Source organism: Peromyscus californicus, unplaced genomic scaffold, assembly GCF_007827085.1.
Source record: "Peromyscus californicus insignis strain IS unplaced genomic scaffold, ASM782708v3 Scaffold_9__1_contigs__length_137607984, whole genome shotgun sequence".
Taxonomy (NCBI): domain Eukaryota; kingdom Metazoa; phylum Chordata; class Mammalia; order Rodentia; family Cricetidae; genus Peromyscus; species Peromyscus californicus.
Window position 1 is genome coordinate 85,598,499 of NW_026294617.1, and position 16,736 is coordinate 85,615,234.

The window sequence follows — 16,736 nt, forward strand, 5'->3', positions numbered from 1 at the left end:
GGAGCCCCCTGCCTTCACGCTGGAGAGGAAGTCAGCAAAGGCATTGAGGTGGCTCTGGAGCAGAGGCTAAATGACAGGAGAGAACACGAGCAGAGATAGGAGTCACACACACACACACATGCACACCCACATGCACACACACATGCACACCCACATACACTTATGAAAGGAAGTAGTGCTAGTAATGTGATCCAAGAACAGCAATGTGGTCCAAATGGTCAGGGCGGGGTGGGAAGAGCAGGAAAAGCATGATGGGGAGCAAGGACGTGGATGGGCATTCTTGATGAGGTGCTGACCACTGGAGGACCTGGCCACATACGAGCTGTGTGCTCCTGGTAAAGACCCATTAGTTACCCAAGGGCTGATCTCCTCATGATAAAAATGGCTGCATTTAATGACAGTCCCCCTCTCCCAGAAAGCTGCTGGGAGATGCAGCCAATGGCTGGAAGGAAGAGCCCAGCACAGAGGAGACACAAAGGAAGGATCCAACTGCCAACAGCTGCAGCCTGAAGGCCTGGCAGTGTTCATCGCTGTACACTAAACTATGTAAGTTCTCATGTATATTCGCTTATGTGATTCCCCTCTTTCTCCTCAGAAAGAACCAGAGTGGCGGGTCCGTGATGGTACATGCCTTTATCCCAGCACTCAAGAGCCAGATTAGATGGATCTCCGTGAGTTTGAGGCCAGCCTGGTCTACAAAGCAAGTTCTAGGATAGCCAGAGCTACACAGAGAAACCAAAAAAAGAAAAAGGAAGGAAGGAAGGAAGGAAGGAAGGAAGGAAGGAAGGAAGGAAGGAAGGAGAGAGAGAAAGGAAAGGAAGGAAGGAAGGAAGGAAGGAAGGAAGGAAGGAAGGAAGGAAGGAAGGAAGCCTGCAAGACAGAGTGAGCAGAGGGTGCAAGTGGAGGCAGGTGGTTGAGAGAAACATTTCGGCCCACCTCAGAAATGCCAACCTTTTTTCTCTTGTGGTGCCAATGATCTAACCCAGGGCCTTGTGAACACAGGCAAGTGCTCTACCACTGAGCCACATCCACAGCCCAGAAATGCTCATTCTTCATGGCAAGAACTAGGCCCTCCTCAGGCTTCTGACCAGCACCACACTCATCACACCCTAGAGCCCGAAAGAGCCAAGTAAACACCATGCAGCTCCAGGTATGGATCCAAAACCCCAGCAACACTATTTATAAAAGTTAAGCACTGTTATTAGCAATAAAACAGCTCATATATAGCATCTGTGGTCATTTAAAGTCATTTTACAACCATTTTTCGCACACCATGCTGGTATAGTATGGGGTATTAATTATGCTGGACTTGGATTCAAATCCCAGCATCACTGTGTATCAACTGCCTGGGCTTCGGTTCCCTCATCTATCACGGGTATATTCTAAAGCGTCCCTCACAACACTGAGAATTGTCATGCAGGACAGGAGCCACAGACTAAGAGGTTCTCACCAATGCTTCTCTCTGTGGGCTCTCATTTGAGCTACACTCCAGCTCAGGGAAGCAGGCAGTAAACTGCATGCACTTCATCTACACACAGGAGCAACCAGAAAAGGGTAGTCCAGAGCAAAGGCCACACCCCACAGGTCTACTCCTCTACCTGTTCATTCTCTGGGCTTTTTTCTTTAATGTTTTAAAATTTTTATTGCATTTATTTATTTGCGTGTGTGTGTGTGTGTGTGTGTGTGTGTGTGTGTGTGTGTGTTCGTGCATGCACGTGCCATAGCACACATGGAGGTCAGAAGACAATTTGTGGGAGTTGATTCTCTCCTTCCACCACGTGGGTGGATTGAACTCAGGTCATCAGGCTTGGTAGCAATTGCCTTTACCTCCTGAACCATTTCAGCAGCCTTGTGCAGCTTCTTTAAAAGGAAGGTGGTACCAGCCCCTTGACATGACCTTTCTTAACCCTAGCCCTCATAACTTGCCCCCAAGTCTGGAGAGCATGCTCTGGCTTGTTGTCTATGGCCAACTGTCAGCTTTCAGACCAGATGGGGAAATCCACAGTTACCTAGCAAATGGCTCTAAAATGGCCTGGGACAGACATCAGGATACTCGACTCCTGAGAGGGCAACATCTCTCCACTCTGCCTTTACATCCCAGCGGACCAGCCATGAGCAAGATATGTGAGCAGCACCCTAACTTTGCAGGACCTCAGTTTCCCTGTGTATAAATGAGGAATCTGTGCAGCCTCCCAGCATATATCCAGAGTGTGTCCCTCCTGCACACCACGTGCATGAACAAAGCATGACCACTCAAGGATTGGGTGTCACAGGCTCTGCAGTCTGTCTGTCCTACCACTCTCCATCAGCTGAGATCCCGCTGGAGTGTAGTGAGGAGGTGTTGACAAGCAGCCTGACTCTACTCTAGTTATCCCCCTGTAGTAGTTGGGGTAGGTTGTGAAGTCTTTCACGAGCAGCACATTAGACGATGAAGTGGCGTGGTACTCTGACAGGAACGCCTCCATTACTTAAAGCACAACACTGAGGGGCTGGAGTGCAGAACAACCTCCATGCCAGCTTGTCACTTAGCAACCCATGTGCGTGGCTCAGAGCTCAGAATAGCTCACGGGAGAAAAGCAGGACTGAGCAGTGAACTGTGAATCTTCTTTAAAGGAGAGAGAAAAAAAATATAGTGAGACTAGGAGGCAGACAGGTAAAAAATACCTTCCGCCAGAGCTCTAATGGCTCCACAACAAATGTTCAGGCACAGCACTTCGGTAATCAGCCATAGGCAGGGCATGGCTGTTCTCACCCTGTGAGCAGGGCCACGCCCAGAGTCCCTTACCCCAAAGCTACTGAATATAGAGGAAAGGCTCTTCCGGAATGATAGACTAGCTCCTCTGGATCTGGAGTATCTCCTGTATCAGATCATTTAAGGCATGAACTCCCCAGAGAAGCTGAGTGAACAAGATGCTATCTTTGGGAAAGCAGGCAGCTAGCCCAACCATTCACACTACAGTGCACACATTTTCCCGTCTGTGGTGTGCCCAATTCTGCTCCCTAAAGTTTATGACCCTAGAAAGCATCCTGTGACCCGGCCATCCTGAAGAAGAGCTGAGGTATACTCTAAGCAGGAATTGAGAGCTCCAGCATCTCGGCCTCAAGGCCAAGGGTCCAGTTCAAGAATATCAGGCGGTGGAGAGAAAATGTGGCTCCATCCCTTTCCCTCGGAGAACGCGTCGTGGCTTCCTGATTTCCACGTGACAAGGGGTTGTGACCCCAGCAGTTTTCCTAATTACCTCAGCACCTCGAGGCTTTCACAAAACATGTTGGACTGCTATCAGAAATGCAAACGGTCCTCCAAATTATTTTTAGTTATTTTCTCCAAATGTCTGACCGTCCCTGAAGGTAAGCTGACATGCCCTGCATGGTTCTGAGGTAGCTTCCCTCGGTCTTCCTCTCCCAGGACGCACCTGCAAGGACCTCAGCTCCATTTTGAATTCCTTCCTCTTTCACTCCACCCAGTGGTCATGACGTCTTGCAGGGGTGTCCATCTCTGTCCTGACCCCACCACCCTGCTCTGCCTCAGGCCCTCTGTTTTCTTAGCAACCTTTGGTAGGCTCCCTATTCACTTATCTTAGCCATCCTACTTACGGCCTTTACATTTTTTGTTTTTATACATATATGTTTGTGTTAGTATGTGTGCATATGTATGTGTGCATGGCTGCATACATGTGCAAGTCTGAGGACAACTTGTGGGAGTTGGTGCTTTCTGTCCACCACGTGGGCCTCCAGGACCAAACTTAGACCACCAGTCTTGGCGGCACACAACTCTGTGAGCCATCTTGTGGGCCCTCACATGTAGCCTTCAGAAGCGACTGCTAGGAACACACAGCGTTCTAAAGAGAACCCATAGCCCTTCTTTCTTTCTTCTTCTTTTTCTTTGTTTTTTGTTGTTTGTTGTTTCTCGAGACAGGGTTCCTCTGTGTAACAACCCTGGCTTTCCTTGAACTCTCTTTGTAGGTCAGGCTGGCCTCAAACTCACAGAGACCCACTTGCCTCTGCCTCCCAAGCGCTGGGATTAGAGGCGTGCGCCACCATGCCCGGCCTTATAGCCCTTCTCAAGGCATTTGATCCCCTCCACGTCCACATAAGTGTTGGCCTTCAATTCCCCCCTCTACAGTAACCCGTGTTTTCAGCCTCTAGAAGTCTTCTATGTCTGCCTCTTCACTCACCTCAGTGACACCTTCTACAATGCTCCATGGAAGCACTAGCGGCCCTTTTCTCTTCCCACCTCTGCATACTCTGTAAGGCTACCTTGGCTCCCAGGATAGTCGGCTGTTCACATGCTCCATTCCTTTTCCAAACAGGACATTCCTCCAAGGCAGGAACCATGGGGAAGCTTTTTGTCCACCTTCGCTGTTCCTTGTGCAGCGCCTGCCTGTTACACACAGGTTACCCTACAAATTTCCGTGGGTGAAACACGGATTTTCTGGAGTCCTTGCTTTCCCACCCTCTGAGAACAACCTCCTTTCCATGTTGAAATTTCAACTGCTGCCTTTAAAACAAAGAGGCAGGGAGAAGAGTGAGCAGAGCTGACCAGGTAAACACCGAGCCCGACCAGAAGCCTGCAGGGCCTGCCAGGGTACTAATCAAATGCAGCTCTCTGAGCATGTGGGGAGGACCCAGCACTCAGAAGCCAGCTTTCTGTTCCTTGTTCATCTGTAAAATAATAGAGAACATCACTTACCTACCAACTGCATCTGGCTACCACATGGCTAGAAGGAAAAAGAGAGCAGGAACTCCTTGAGGAGTCAAATGCAAGGAATGGTGATTTTTCTGATCATTCCATTTCACAGGCTTGTTGGGTTTGTGTTTTGGTCTCCTCCTTGGCAAGACCAAATTCTGATGTTTTTCTATTAATGCATGTTCAATAAATAGGCTTTGAGAAAAAAATTGAACTTGCATTTTGAATGCCCCTTAATTTTTTTCCAGTCCTGCACTTAGTTTCCTAGCTTAAATATTTTTCCATTTTCTGATGCAATATTCTGATGTCATGGCCCAAGGACATCCTCAGGTGGTAGTTTAAAAACCGAGGGGACTGGAGAGATGGCTCAGCAGTTAAGAACACCGACTGCTCTTCCAGAGGTCCTGAGTTCAATTCCCAGCACCCACATGGTGACTCACAACCATCTGTAATGAGATCTGGCACCCTCTTCTGTATACATAATAAATAAATAAATCTTTAAAAAAAAAAAAAAACCGAGGTGCACCAAGAGGCCTGACTATGATCTGTTGGCTTTCTCCTCTTTCAAAGGAACCAGGACTAACACTCCACCTTCACCATCTCACAAATGGGATTCATCCTCATCTCAGAAGTAAGTGTGGATGGGCACCATGTGGCACAGAGTATGCTGGGGGGAGGGGGGGTAAGAGGGGGATGGTCCCCAACAACAAATGAGGCTGAGGAGTCAATGTAACTCCTGCATTGCTTCCCCACCGCCCTCCTGTCATATTTGCCGAATGTGTTCTGTGTGGCCAATATTTTGTTTTCTTATTCAAGACAGAAAAGAAGCAGGAAAAGAGGCAGATGGTCCAGAGGGGGAGGAACTGGCACTGGAGGATGTGGGCGTGGTCAGTGCAAACGAGATCCTTTGGTTCCTTTGTACCATTTCATATGAGGGGGAGATGCGTGCCCCGTAGGTAAGATGGGGGGCGCGGTGCCTCTGCGTGAGTGCACTCTGACAGCATTCGGTGCTGAGTTGTTTTCTGGGGACTTCTGAAGATGGAGCAGGGTGTAGCAGTAACAACAACAGCTGCAGCACACAGGTCACATGGCTTCAGTCCCACCGCTGCCTGCGGAAGCCAGGGTGCTAACACCATTCAGCCATTGTCTCCTCTAATCCCTCCACAGTTACAACAGAAAATACCACTGGTATTCCCACTTTACGAATGAAGAAGTACAGGCTACCAGGAGTTGCCTCTGTTTCACTGAGCTCAAGATCCTTTGATCCTAGGCCAATGGAAGTAGGTCACCCCTGCCACAGATCAGCTGCCATTTTGAAATGGACATTGATTGCACATTTTGGCCTGCTTTTAAGATGTATCAGTGAGCATAAACATGTATTTTGGAACTCATGGAATAAGGCAACTAGTTTATGGTCAAAAGTGGAGGCCACTGGATCTATACTACCATGGTCTGATTCCAGGGCCTGATTCCCAACCTGGCTGCAATCATAGGAAGACATGGGATTAGAGGTAGGTAAACCCGACTATGTATCCTGCTCTGCCATCTATCAGCAGTGAATCTCTGGGAGAATATGTAGCCTCTTATGATTCCCGAATCTGGACCTGAAAAGATGGGGATGAAAACTCCTAATTCATGTGTATAAAAACATAAGGACTGTGATCAATAAAGCACCCCTCCCCCACCCTCCATTATCCAACACCAGCCACCTCCTTTAGTTCAGAAAATACAGGAATTTGGCTCAACCTGCAGGAAAATCCACCTGCATTCCTATGATGCCCTGAATAAATGTGGAACAAGCACACAGGGGCCCACTGACATGGTGAGCTGGGGGAGACAAGCAAGTGCTCATTGCTAAAATGATTTCCCACTGTCCTCTTGGGCTGGAAGAATGGAGCCCAGATTCCTGTAAATTAGAGGCACTACTGAAAATACGTTCTTATTTGTTTTTGTTTCCTTCCTTTCCTTTATTTCTTTCAATAAATATACACTATCCACTATGTGCCAGGACCTGTTCAAAACAGAGGAAATTACGTTCCTGCCCTGTGAGATTTATATTCTCACATTGGGGGCGCAAATTAATACATGATATATAATACGAAGTATGCAGAGGAGGAGATGGAGTTGGGGGCAAGGATGTTATGAGATACAGAGGCGTTAAGACAGCATACTTGGATAAGATAACACAAGAGCCTAAACAGAGAGAGAATGAGCCATTCAGATATCCTGGGAACGCATTCAGGAGAGAGGAACCAGAAAGCACAAAGGCTCTGAGACAGAAGTAGGGTGCTTGGTGACTGTAAGCAACAGGAAGGTTTATGACCAGAGCACCCTCAGTCAGGGAAGTTGAGAGGGGCTGAGGTAGGAAGACGGGGAATGTCCAGAGCAGGCAGGACCCACAGCCATGGGAAACAGTCTGGGTTTTCTTTGAGGCTGGCAGAACGGTCTGGGAGATTTGTGAGCTGAGATAGGATCTGACACAATTGTTTTCAAAAGGATCAATAGTTGCTTGTAATTTAACAACTAGAGAAACTGAAAGGGTAGATGAAAGATGGCAGTGACCTGGACCAGGCTGCCGCAAGAGGTGTAAGCATTGAAGAGAGGGAAACAGGGAGCCGGACTGGTGGAGGACACTCCAGGCCCCAGACAGAAGGTCTGCATGCATATCAATTTTAAAAAAGAAAAAGGTTAAAATTAGACATGAGAACTTAAGTGATTGACTGAAGACCTTACTCTCTTCTTTCCCTACCCATGGGGACTCAGGATGGTGGCAGATGGGTCTCCTAGCATCTGCCCAAATCTTCTGACCTGGATTTCCTTAAACTCATTATTTTCTCTTGTTTCAAAGACACACTGAAGGATCTGAGTGTCCAATTACCTGAGTTAGCCAGCAGAGTTCTGAAGAGCACTTGAAGGAACAGTAATCAGAAACCCTTAATTATGGTCCCCACATGGAGTCTCTTTCCTGGGATCAAGAAGGGTTGGACCTCTTTCCTTACCTGCTCTCTGTGCAGCTTGGTGGACAGCTGGGCAAGAAAGTATTCCTTACTGGGGACAAGTCACAACTAAGACCCACTATGCTCACAATGACTTAAGGAAAGTGCAATCATTGTTTGATAAATGAAGATTCTGAGGAAAAGAAACTCTAACCATCCTGTACAAGGTTACCCAGCCATTAAGGGCAAGAGCTGAGTTTTAAATTGTGATCTACCAAGCTCTGTAGTGAAGACTCTCATGTGCTGGTATTTTCCAACTGTTCACAAATCATGGTACACAGAAAAATTAATGCTGGTCTGGAACATTATGGTAAATGAAGGAGGCTTCACAACCCTGGGCCACCCCCCAAGCTATTCCAAGAGATATGGGGCATTGTGGTTTCTGGATCGCATGCACCCTCTGGCACCGATTGGCAAGATCTGTAGTGTGTCCTGCTGCCTTGCAGAATGGTGTGCCCAAATCCACCTCCACATGCTGAGTAGAACAACTTCATGGACCATGGCCTCTCCCTGAGGTCAAGAGCTTCCTTACTCCCTTGGGTTCTTCTCCAAAACTAATAGCATACCTACTCTTGGGACACTGGTCAAGCAGATCCTTCCTAGCTGTTAAAAGGAAGTCTCAGGTTACCAGCAGGCAGTTGGTGTCCGGGTATGGCAGGACCGTGGACAGCGCCCACCAGCCATTCTGGGAACCAGCCCAGCGCTCAGCAGAAAAACTCTGCTTCTCTTAGATCCCACAAGAAGAGATAATCTCAATCCCCACTGACTTCTCACCTGCTGGGATCACCTACTGGATGATGTTCCCATCTTTTGTGGGCAGTCCTTCTCCTCTGCTTACAGCTCCTGCTAGTATTTTAGTATTTAAATGACGGGAGTCTGGGAGTCTTTTTTTTTTTTTTTTTTTTTTGGTTTTTCGAGACTGGGTTTCTCTGTGTAGCTTTGGAGCCTGTCCTGGAACTCACTCTGTAGCTCAGGCTGGCCTCGAACTCACAGAGATCCGCCTGCCTCTACCTCCCAAGTGCTGGGATTAAAGGCGTGCTCCACCACTGCCCGGCGGTCTGGGAGTCTTATACAGAGAAAAATATCATTGACAGAGTTTTGGGAATGCGGACCAGTGAATTCTATTTGTGAGCAATGGAATAGTTGGCAAATCAGTAGCACATAAGAAATTCTAGTTAAACCAGTAGGTATAAGTGATAGAGTGATATCTTCAGATGAACTGCTGGGTAAGCTCAGTGCCAGGGCTTAGATCAGAGGTTCCTCTGGCCCTTAGTATGCCTCACTCCCATCCCACAAGAACTACAGTAGAAACAGGTCTTCACACCTCAACTCCAAGTTGTATGTAGACAGAGGCAGCCTAAGACTCACTGGACCCAGAACCATTCCCTAACAAAGCATACCTGGTTCTGAGGTAAGAATACTTTAGTGACTTGGTAATATTCATACTGCCTCTGAGCCTATGTTCTCCCATGTGCTTGCTACACATTTATTTCAGGGCATCACCTGTGATATATGATTATGTATTTTTAAATAACTGAATTTACACATCAATGAATGCCTTAATACTAAAAAAAAAAAAATACTCATGGAAAGAGGGATAGAAAGAATGATTATCAGCAGATTGCATCTCCACAAAATGGCTGCCCCTGAAGCAAAGGTTTCTGGGTAGCTTCTGTCTGCTGGGGCAGGGGACCATTAATTCTTATATTTCACTTATCTATCATTACTTACAGGAACTCCCCCCTTCAAGGTCTCTGGTGGTTTGGGGATGGGAGACAGGCAGGGACAATATGGGCCTCTTCCTCTGGGAATGGCAACTTCTCAGAGAGAGAAGAGACAGACAGACAAGAGGAACCAGATGCCAGCTTTCCCAGAACAGCCAAGGACACAAGTGGTAGAAGCCTGGGAAGAGGAGAGTCTCCGTGGGATGTGACCAGGAAACAAGCAGCACCCCCCCTCACCAGCCCCTGCCAGCAGCGACAGTAATAACCTTGCTATGCCAGCAGTTTGGCTCTGGGGTCCAGGCCTCATCAGAGACTGCAAATCCCTGGCACAGACTGTCCAGCAGGGAAACTTGACACACCAGAGCTCCCATCAGCTCCTGGCTGTCCTTGATTCTGCAGATGCAGAGATTCTCAGGGCAGCATCTGACCTGCTCCACCTCATCCCTCCCTTCTCCAGGCACCAGCCTTGAGTGGACAAACTTGAAGGGAGTGAAATCTGGAGCTGCAGAGCCAGGAAGAGAAAGGCAGGAACAGGATATAACGCACCAAGATAGAGTCTAGGGTCTTTTTCTGGATTCTGACTCACCGGGAACCAAATGTCATCTTCCTTAAACCTTGGCAGTACGGATCTGGTCATTTTCTACCGGTTTCCCACTGGTAGAGATCTGATTCTCCCTTTCCCAGGACACTAGTTTGAAGAGCAGAGCCCCCAGATTTTAATAAACCTTCACTTTGATAAATGCCTACACTGTCAGCCACATTCATTAAGAACTTGTTATTGGAAACGCATCACGAAGTGGTTAAGAACATGGAATTTGAAGTCTGACAGAAGCAATTCACTAATCTGAGTGACCTTGAGCAAATTAGTTAACCTCTCTGAACCTCAAAATCCACATCTATAAACTACAGATAGCAATATCTATCTCCTGGGATCACAGGGATGATTGAAGAAGATTGCCTGTAGAGAGAGTACTTAGCAAAGCACAGAGGCCTCAATAAAAAACTGGGTATTATCTATGTGTGCCAGCCACAGTATGAAGTGTGCAGTCCAGAACTGCATTTTCCTCTGCTAAAATCATGTGTGTGCTACTGCACAATTGTAATCCTGGCACTTGGGATGCAGAAGGGTCAGGAGTTCAAGGTCATTCTCAGCCACAAGGTGAGTAAGGAAGCCAGCCTGGGCTACCTGAGACACTATCTGGAGAGAAAAAAGGGTGGGGGAGGGAGGGAGGGAAGGAAGGAGGGGAGGTAGGAGGCATTTCCCTCAGAGCACTGCCTCACTTGTGTCTGGGATAGTGCACCAGCAATCCAGGATTGTGCTTTTGCCTCTACCAGCCTAGGATGCTGCTCAGGGGAGGCTGGCACAGGGTCTGAGATGCAAGGGTTTTGTTTTGTTTCCCACCCTGGTTCTCAGATGTCTGGCTGTCAGGATTTCTTGCAGCATAGCCTGGAAGCCAGTGATAAGTTAGACTTTGCCTGGGAGTCGGGGTTGGGGATCCAATCCACCTTTTTAAAACTCTTCTCTGCTTATCTTAGCGGTTTTAGAGGGATTAATGATGAATCCTCCTACTGCAGCAGAACTGGACAGGAGAGTCTGAGGGGAGGGGGAGCACCTGGCAGGAGGCTCCTGCTCTGGAATCCTCTCATCCCTGTCTTTATTGGTCATGGAATATGTTTCCAAATAAAATAAGGAAGGCATTGACTTCAGAGTGAACATGCAATGTAAACCCCCGCCCCTTTCTCATAATAGCCAACTGGAGTCCACGGGTCAGCTTGGACTTTTTCTGGCTACCTTGGGGGAATCTTATATTCTTGATTCTTGAAGTGAATATACCTTAGATCAGCCCTAGATCTAGACATTTTACAAAGGGTAAGGAAAGGTAGGAGACCCATTCTTCTCTTTCCTCTCTAGAAAAAGCCAACAACAGCTCTACTGAGCATCTCTTTTGAAGCTTCCAACTCCATGACAGATAGGACAGGTGAACAGGGAGATGGCAAGACCCATTCAAAGAGAAAGGACCCCTGAAATCTACTCAGCAGGTATCCCAGCTTGGGGACAGGCCACAGTCATAAGTAATACCAGCGAGTCAAGGTCTCGCTGTTGGAGTCATCCAGGAGCTAGTGTAAGTGGCCATACTACTTACCTGACACTAGCCTGGTTCCTGTTCCAGCTTCCCCACCCAGGGGAAACTTGAAAGTTGGAATTAGGTCCATTTGAAGCTGAATTGTGGGTTCAATCATAGAGAATCTGGCCTCCTCCATATGCCTATGCCTACACACACACACACACACACACACACACACACACACACACACACACACATATCACCATGCTCAGGAGCACAGCATGAGAGGGGGGGGGGAAATCATCTCTGGTTGAGATCCACAACAGAAGAGGTGGGAACCCGATATCTGGCAGCACCTGCTATGTCTAGCACTGGTCACAAAGTAAGACTGTGTAAAATGCCACCAGTGGTGTCCTCCTTAACAACTTTGGAAACAGATGGTCCATGATGCAGTGACTTGCCCAAGATCACTATGCTGGCACATGATGGAGCAGTAGGCCAAACTGTCAAACACAGTGCCCCCTCTGCAGCCTGACCCTGCTGGCCATCCCCATGAGGACAGAGTTCAACAGGCCCTTGTTGACAGCAAGGCAAACTGAAATCTGCTCCAAAGACTCGTGTCCGTGCCTCCCCCCCCCCCCCCCCGGCCCAAGTCACTTAAAGCTCAGGCCTCTCCAGCTCACGAGTCCTGCTAAAGAACTGCACCGAACTCACAAACAGCTGACACACGACTCGGTGTGACTCAGACCGAGCACACTCCAATCAGAGCTGGTGGGCACGATTCATCGCCTGCACTGAGTCACTGTAGGCTAAGCTGCAGAAATCCTCTGTTCAATTCAACCACCTGCTTAGCCACAGCGGCTCCACTAGAGGAAAAGACAACACGGGAGCTACAACCTCTGAGGGCCTCGGCCGTCGCCAAGGGCAATCAGGTGTGACCTGAAAGTCCTCTCCCAGGAGATGGATCTACCTTACTGGACATGATACAATGTGAGAACCGCTGAAGGCACAAGATGCTTACGCTCCACTCAGTCAGAAACCCACCAAAGCTTGAAGATACTATAGAGCCAGTCCAGGATTGTCTCAGTCCCTGGAAGTTCCTGTTAACAAGGGCAACGGCAATCTTTCTTCTTCATGAACCCCATTGCTCCAACCCCAGCCAACTTGCCTCTTGTTCACAGCTAAACTGCCTCCCAAAGTAGCTCTACTTAGAAATGTCCTAAGTCATACGGCCCATTAAACTATTTCTAAAGAAGGGGACAGGAAGGATGGGAGAAAGGGAGAGAGGGAGAGGAGGGAGGAGGAAGGGAGGGAGAGGGAAGGAGGAAGGGTGGGTGGGGAGAGAGGGAGGAAGGGAAATTTTCAAAGAATAAAGTCCACTTGACAGCAACTGGGTCCAAGTAGCCTCAGAACTTCTTAACTTGAACCCCTGACAGAGATGTTTGGGCTTTCAAGAGAACTGAAGCATCGGGCTTCCTTCCAAGGCGGCCGCGCCCCTGGGGGAGCAGCCTTGGCATACTGCGATCATCCCTTCATAGCAGCGTCTGCACAGGTATAAATGTGGCGGAGGCCTCTCTCCAGACAGCGGGCCCCTCTAGGCTGTGGCCCCCAGTGCATGCCTCCTATCTCTATCTTTTGGTCCCCAGATGCGCTTCCCTCGGGGGAGGAAGGGCCTCTTCCACTCTAACTCCAGATTCACTGAGGAGCAGCCCCGGGACTGGGAATTAAATATTTATCTCGGGCGCGAACGTATTGCTTCTCTAGCCAATGTTACCGTCAAGGTCACGGGCCCGAGGCCGAGTGGCTGGGGCTGGGGTCCCAAGCTGCGCCGGAGCCTCCTGATTGAGCTGCGCCCTGGGCGCGCTCCAGGCACAGGGACCCACCGAGCTGGCCTCCCTGGTCCTCCGCTGGTCCTCGCCTCTGCAGCTGTCCTGTTACCTCCGGAGTTCTGGGGCATCCTGAGCTCCAGAAGCTGAAGCCCAAGTCCAACCTGTGCAGGAGCTGCGGAGCACCCTTGACAAGCCAGCTCATCGCCGCCCCTGGGCTCTGTCGCCAGGCAACGGCGGCCGGAGCGCCGGGAGGAGCCCCCGCGCCAGCGCAGGGTCGGGCGGACCGGGAGGAGCGCCGCCACGCACCAGGGGCCTCCGGCCTTCCAGGCTGGGGCGGGGCCGCAGCAGGCAAAGTTGCCGTGGCTGGCCCGGGTACGCCAGACGGGGAGCAGACGGCGACTCACCTGTCCCGCGTGGGCCGTCGCGTGGACTCGGCCCCTGGACTACCGCCGAGTGGCCGTGGTCCCCGACGGATCGTGGGTGCACCGTCCTTCCCGAGGGCAACTGGAGTCAAGCGGCGACGGGCCCGGGCCCGGGCTGGGGGACCCGGAGCTGCGCGCGCCGGCGCACGCGGCTCAGCTGGCTTCTCGTTCCCTCCCTCGCCGTCAGTCCCAACCCTGCTCCCGCCCTTCGCCCTCTCGGGGCTCTAGGGAGTCACCCCGGGGCCCAGGTCCCGCAGCGGAGGGAGCGCGTGGCTGCGAAGGCCCCGGCCGACTGCCGCCCTCCCCGCGCACTGTCCGCACTGGCTCTGCGGAGCGGAACGGAGCTGGGCGGAGCGCGGCGCGCACTGTTCCCTCGCTTTCCGAAAGGCCACCCTGGCGGCGGGGCGCCGTGACGCAGGCTTGACTCACGCGCGGGCCCGCGTCAATGCGAGGCTCCTGGGCTGCGAGCGAGGCTCTGATGGCCGACACAGACAGAGGGGTGGGCAGGGAGCAGAAGAAGGGTTGCCGGGAGCAGCCTCTTGAGACCTGAATGCTCTCTCTCCTTAGGGCATCTGCCCTCGCGAAAATGGACCCTGATGGCCAAAGGCCACCTGAGCCCGGTACCTCACCTGTCTTTACAGACTCACCTCCTTTTGACCCTCTTTCAGGATTCCAATCCTACCCCGTGGTTATTCTCTCCATCCCCATGTGGATGTTGCCTCTCTTCCTACCTTTGGGCTGCCCTTTTCCTCCAACACTCTTCCATCCTACCACCGTACAAGGCCAACCCCTGCACAACTGTTTCCCAGACCCCTGCCAAATGAGTGAAGTGGGGGGGCAGCGAGAGGGAGGGAGAATTGTAACTGGGTACCAAAAAGTTGTTGAAGGATGCTGGCTTTAAATAAGGTATAGACACAAGGAGAAAGGGCAGCCATTGTGGAGGGGACAGCGTGCCCAGGGCAGATACAAGAGTGAAGAATGTGTGCAGACAGGTGGTTGCCTGAGCTGGAGCAGGGCTGGAGGAGGGTGACAAGAGGTGAAGTTAGACATGGTGACGGGACCTGGCTGGCTGGAAGTGCTGTTTGGGGAGTCTGAAATGATTGTCTCTGCTCTAGGGGACCTTGGGTATATCACAGGCAGGTACCTGTTTGGGTGAGATGGAGAAGGTGAGATCATCTTCATTATCGTAGCTAAAGTTGATAAAGACCAGAAGCGAGAACTCGGAAGAGATTGAGACTCTGTACTTACAGTCTAACCAGCTGTCCTGCAACAGTTTTATGGATGTTGACAGAAGACACCAAACTCCAGGGCCAGAGACAATGGACTTGTATTACTCTGGACACAGCGAGTTGTACACGCTTCATATTCAGGTCATTTCTCTTAATCCTCAAGTTTAGGGAAGCCTAATGTTTTATAATGGACTACAAGAAAAACTGCTGTTGATTTGCACCGACAGAATTTTTATCATAAAGGACAGCGAACAAAACTCCCCTCCACTATCTCCGTTTTCTGAGGCAGTTCACTATGCAAAGATCCGCCGAACCAGATTGGAACAAGAAGCCATCAGTGCCTCTGCCTATGAGACATCTGGAAATGCAAGATGTCCATTGAGAATGATCTCTCCCAATAGATGATGCTTTTAGTCAACAAGTATTTAGCAAGCCTACCATCTGCAGGCACTATTACCATCCTGCGGACATAACAGACAAGACCCATCATGATCCCTGCCCTTATGGAACTTACATCCTGGTGTGCTTAACCAGGAAATGAGCAGGATGGAGGTTCGTGGAAGGAAAAAGCAGGTGATATAAGAGCTATGGTGGAGGTGAATAAATACGGTGTGACAGCTGATGTGTTGTAAGGGGTGAGAGGAAGGAAAGTCTCAGTGTAGATGGTTTTGAGGAAATGGGCTTTAGAGTTGGTGTCGTGATGGGAAGAGAACTTTGAGTCTGGTGAACATAAGTTTTTGTCTAGATTGTCATTACTTACATACCTTGAGTAAGATCTATACTCCAATGAGCCCCTGTTTCCACATCTGTAAAAAGGTACACACTTGCAGAAAACACATGTTCTATGCAGTTGTGATGATCACATGAGATGATTGTTTTAAATTATCTGATATCACATACCCTTGATAAATGACTGTTATTAGGTGTTTGTATTATCAGTAAGACAACCTAGAAAGAGGGGATTTGGGAACAAAGGAAAAGCACTCCTGGATTTGAGGCATACTGAAAACAGCATGTCTATCAGGCACGAAGGCCCTTGTATCACATCTACTGGCTGACAGACCTAATCTTGAGTGAACTCAGTACTTGTTTTCTTCATGCAAAATTCTCTGGGGGAAAAGTCCATCTCCTTCTGCCTTCATGGTCACCAGACTTGAATGGGCTTCTCATTGCCTCCATGTGGCTCTAGGATCCATCTATTCCTCTCTCTAGTCAAGGCCACCCCAACTTTCTATTCTCTCAACCACCCTTCTTGCCTACCCATTACCTCCTTGGTCTCTCAGAAACTGCCTCAGTCCTCAGAAGCTCCTTGAATTTCACCCAGAGCTGTTGTTCCAGCCCCACCTACACCTACCTGAGCATCTACACTCTTCCCCCTGCCAGTCCCTGCTGTCAGAATCCAGGCCCTACTTCGCCCTGGTTCCTTGGCCCACACCTTCATGACAGCCTCAGAAAGCATCAACTACCCTAGACTCTGCTGGCTCATCAACCTGTCCCCTGCTACTGGGTCTTTCTCTGCAACTATGAAGCATGTTCAGATATTTCCTTTAAAAGCCACCCCAACTTTATCCTTCCAAATCCTCTGTCTCTGTTTTCTCCTCTCCTCCTCACCCCTTAGTCAACCCTGCTCTCTCATGGTGTCAAGCTGGATCTCAGCAGCGGCCTCTGAGTCACTAAACCTGCAGGACGTTTCTCCAGTCCTCCTGCTATTGACCCTCTATAGTACTTTCTTGGACCTCTTTAAGTGCCCACTCCTGTCTCCCTCTGCCCTCTAGTCATCCCT

General features: G+C 49.7%; 1 protein-coding gene across 3 annotated transcripts in view; it reads right to left on the reverse strand.

Annotated features, from left to right (window-relative positions):
• The window catches only part of Slc6a17 (solute carrier family 6 member 17), a 47,015-nt gene extending 32,915 nt beyond the window's left edge, over positions 1–14,100 (reverse strand). The window contains exon 1 of one of the 3 annotated variants that reach the window (XM_052732105.1): positions 13,707–14,100. The gene's annotated coding sequence lies outside the window, so the exon portion shown is untranslated. The other 2 variants (XM_052732107.1, XM_052732106.1) reach the window with 2 other exon arrangements.
• Positions 14,101–16,736: the final 2,636 nt, after the last annotated feature.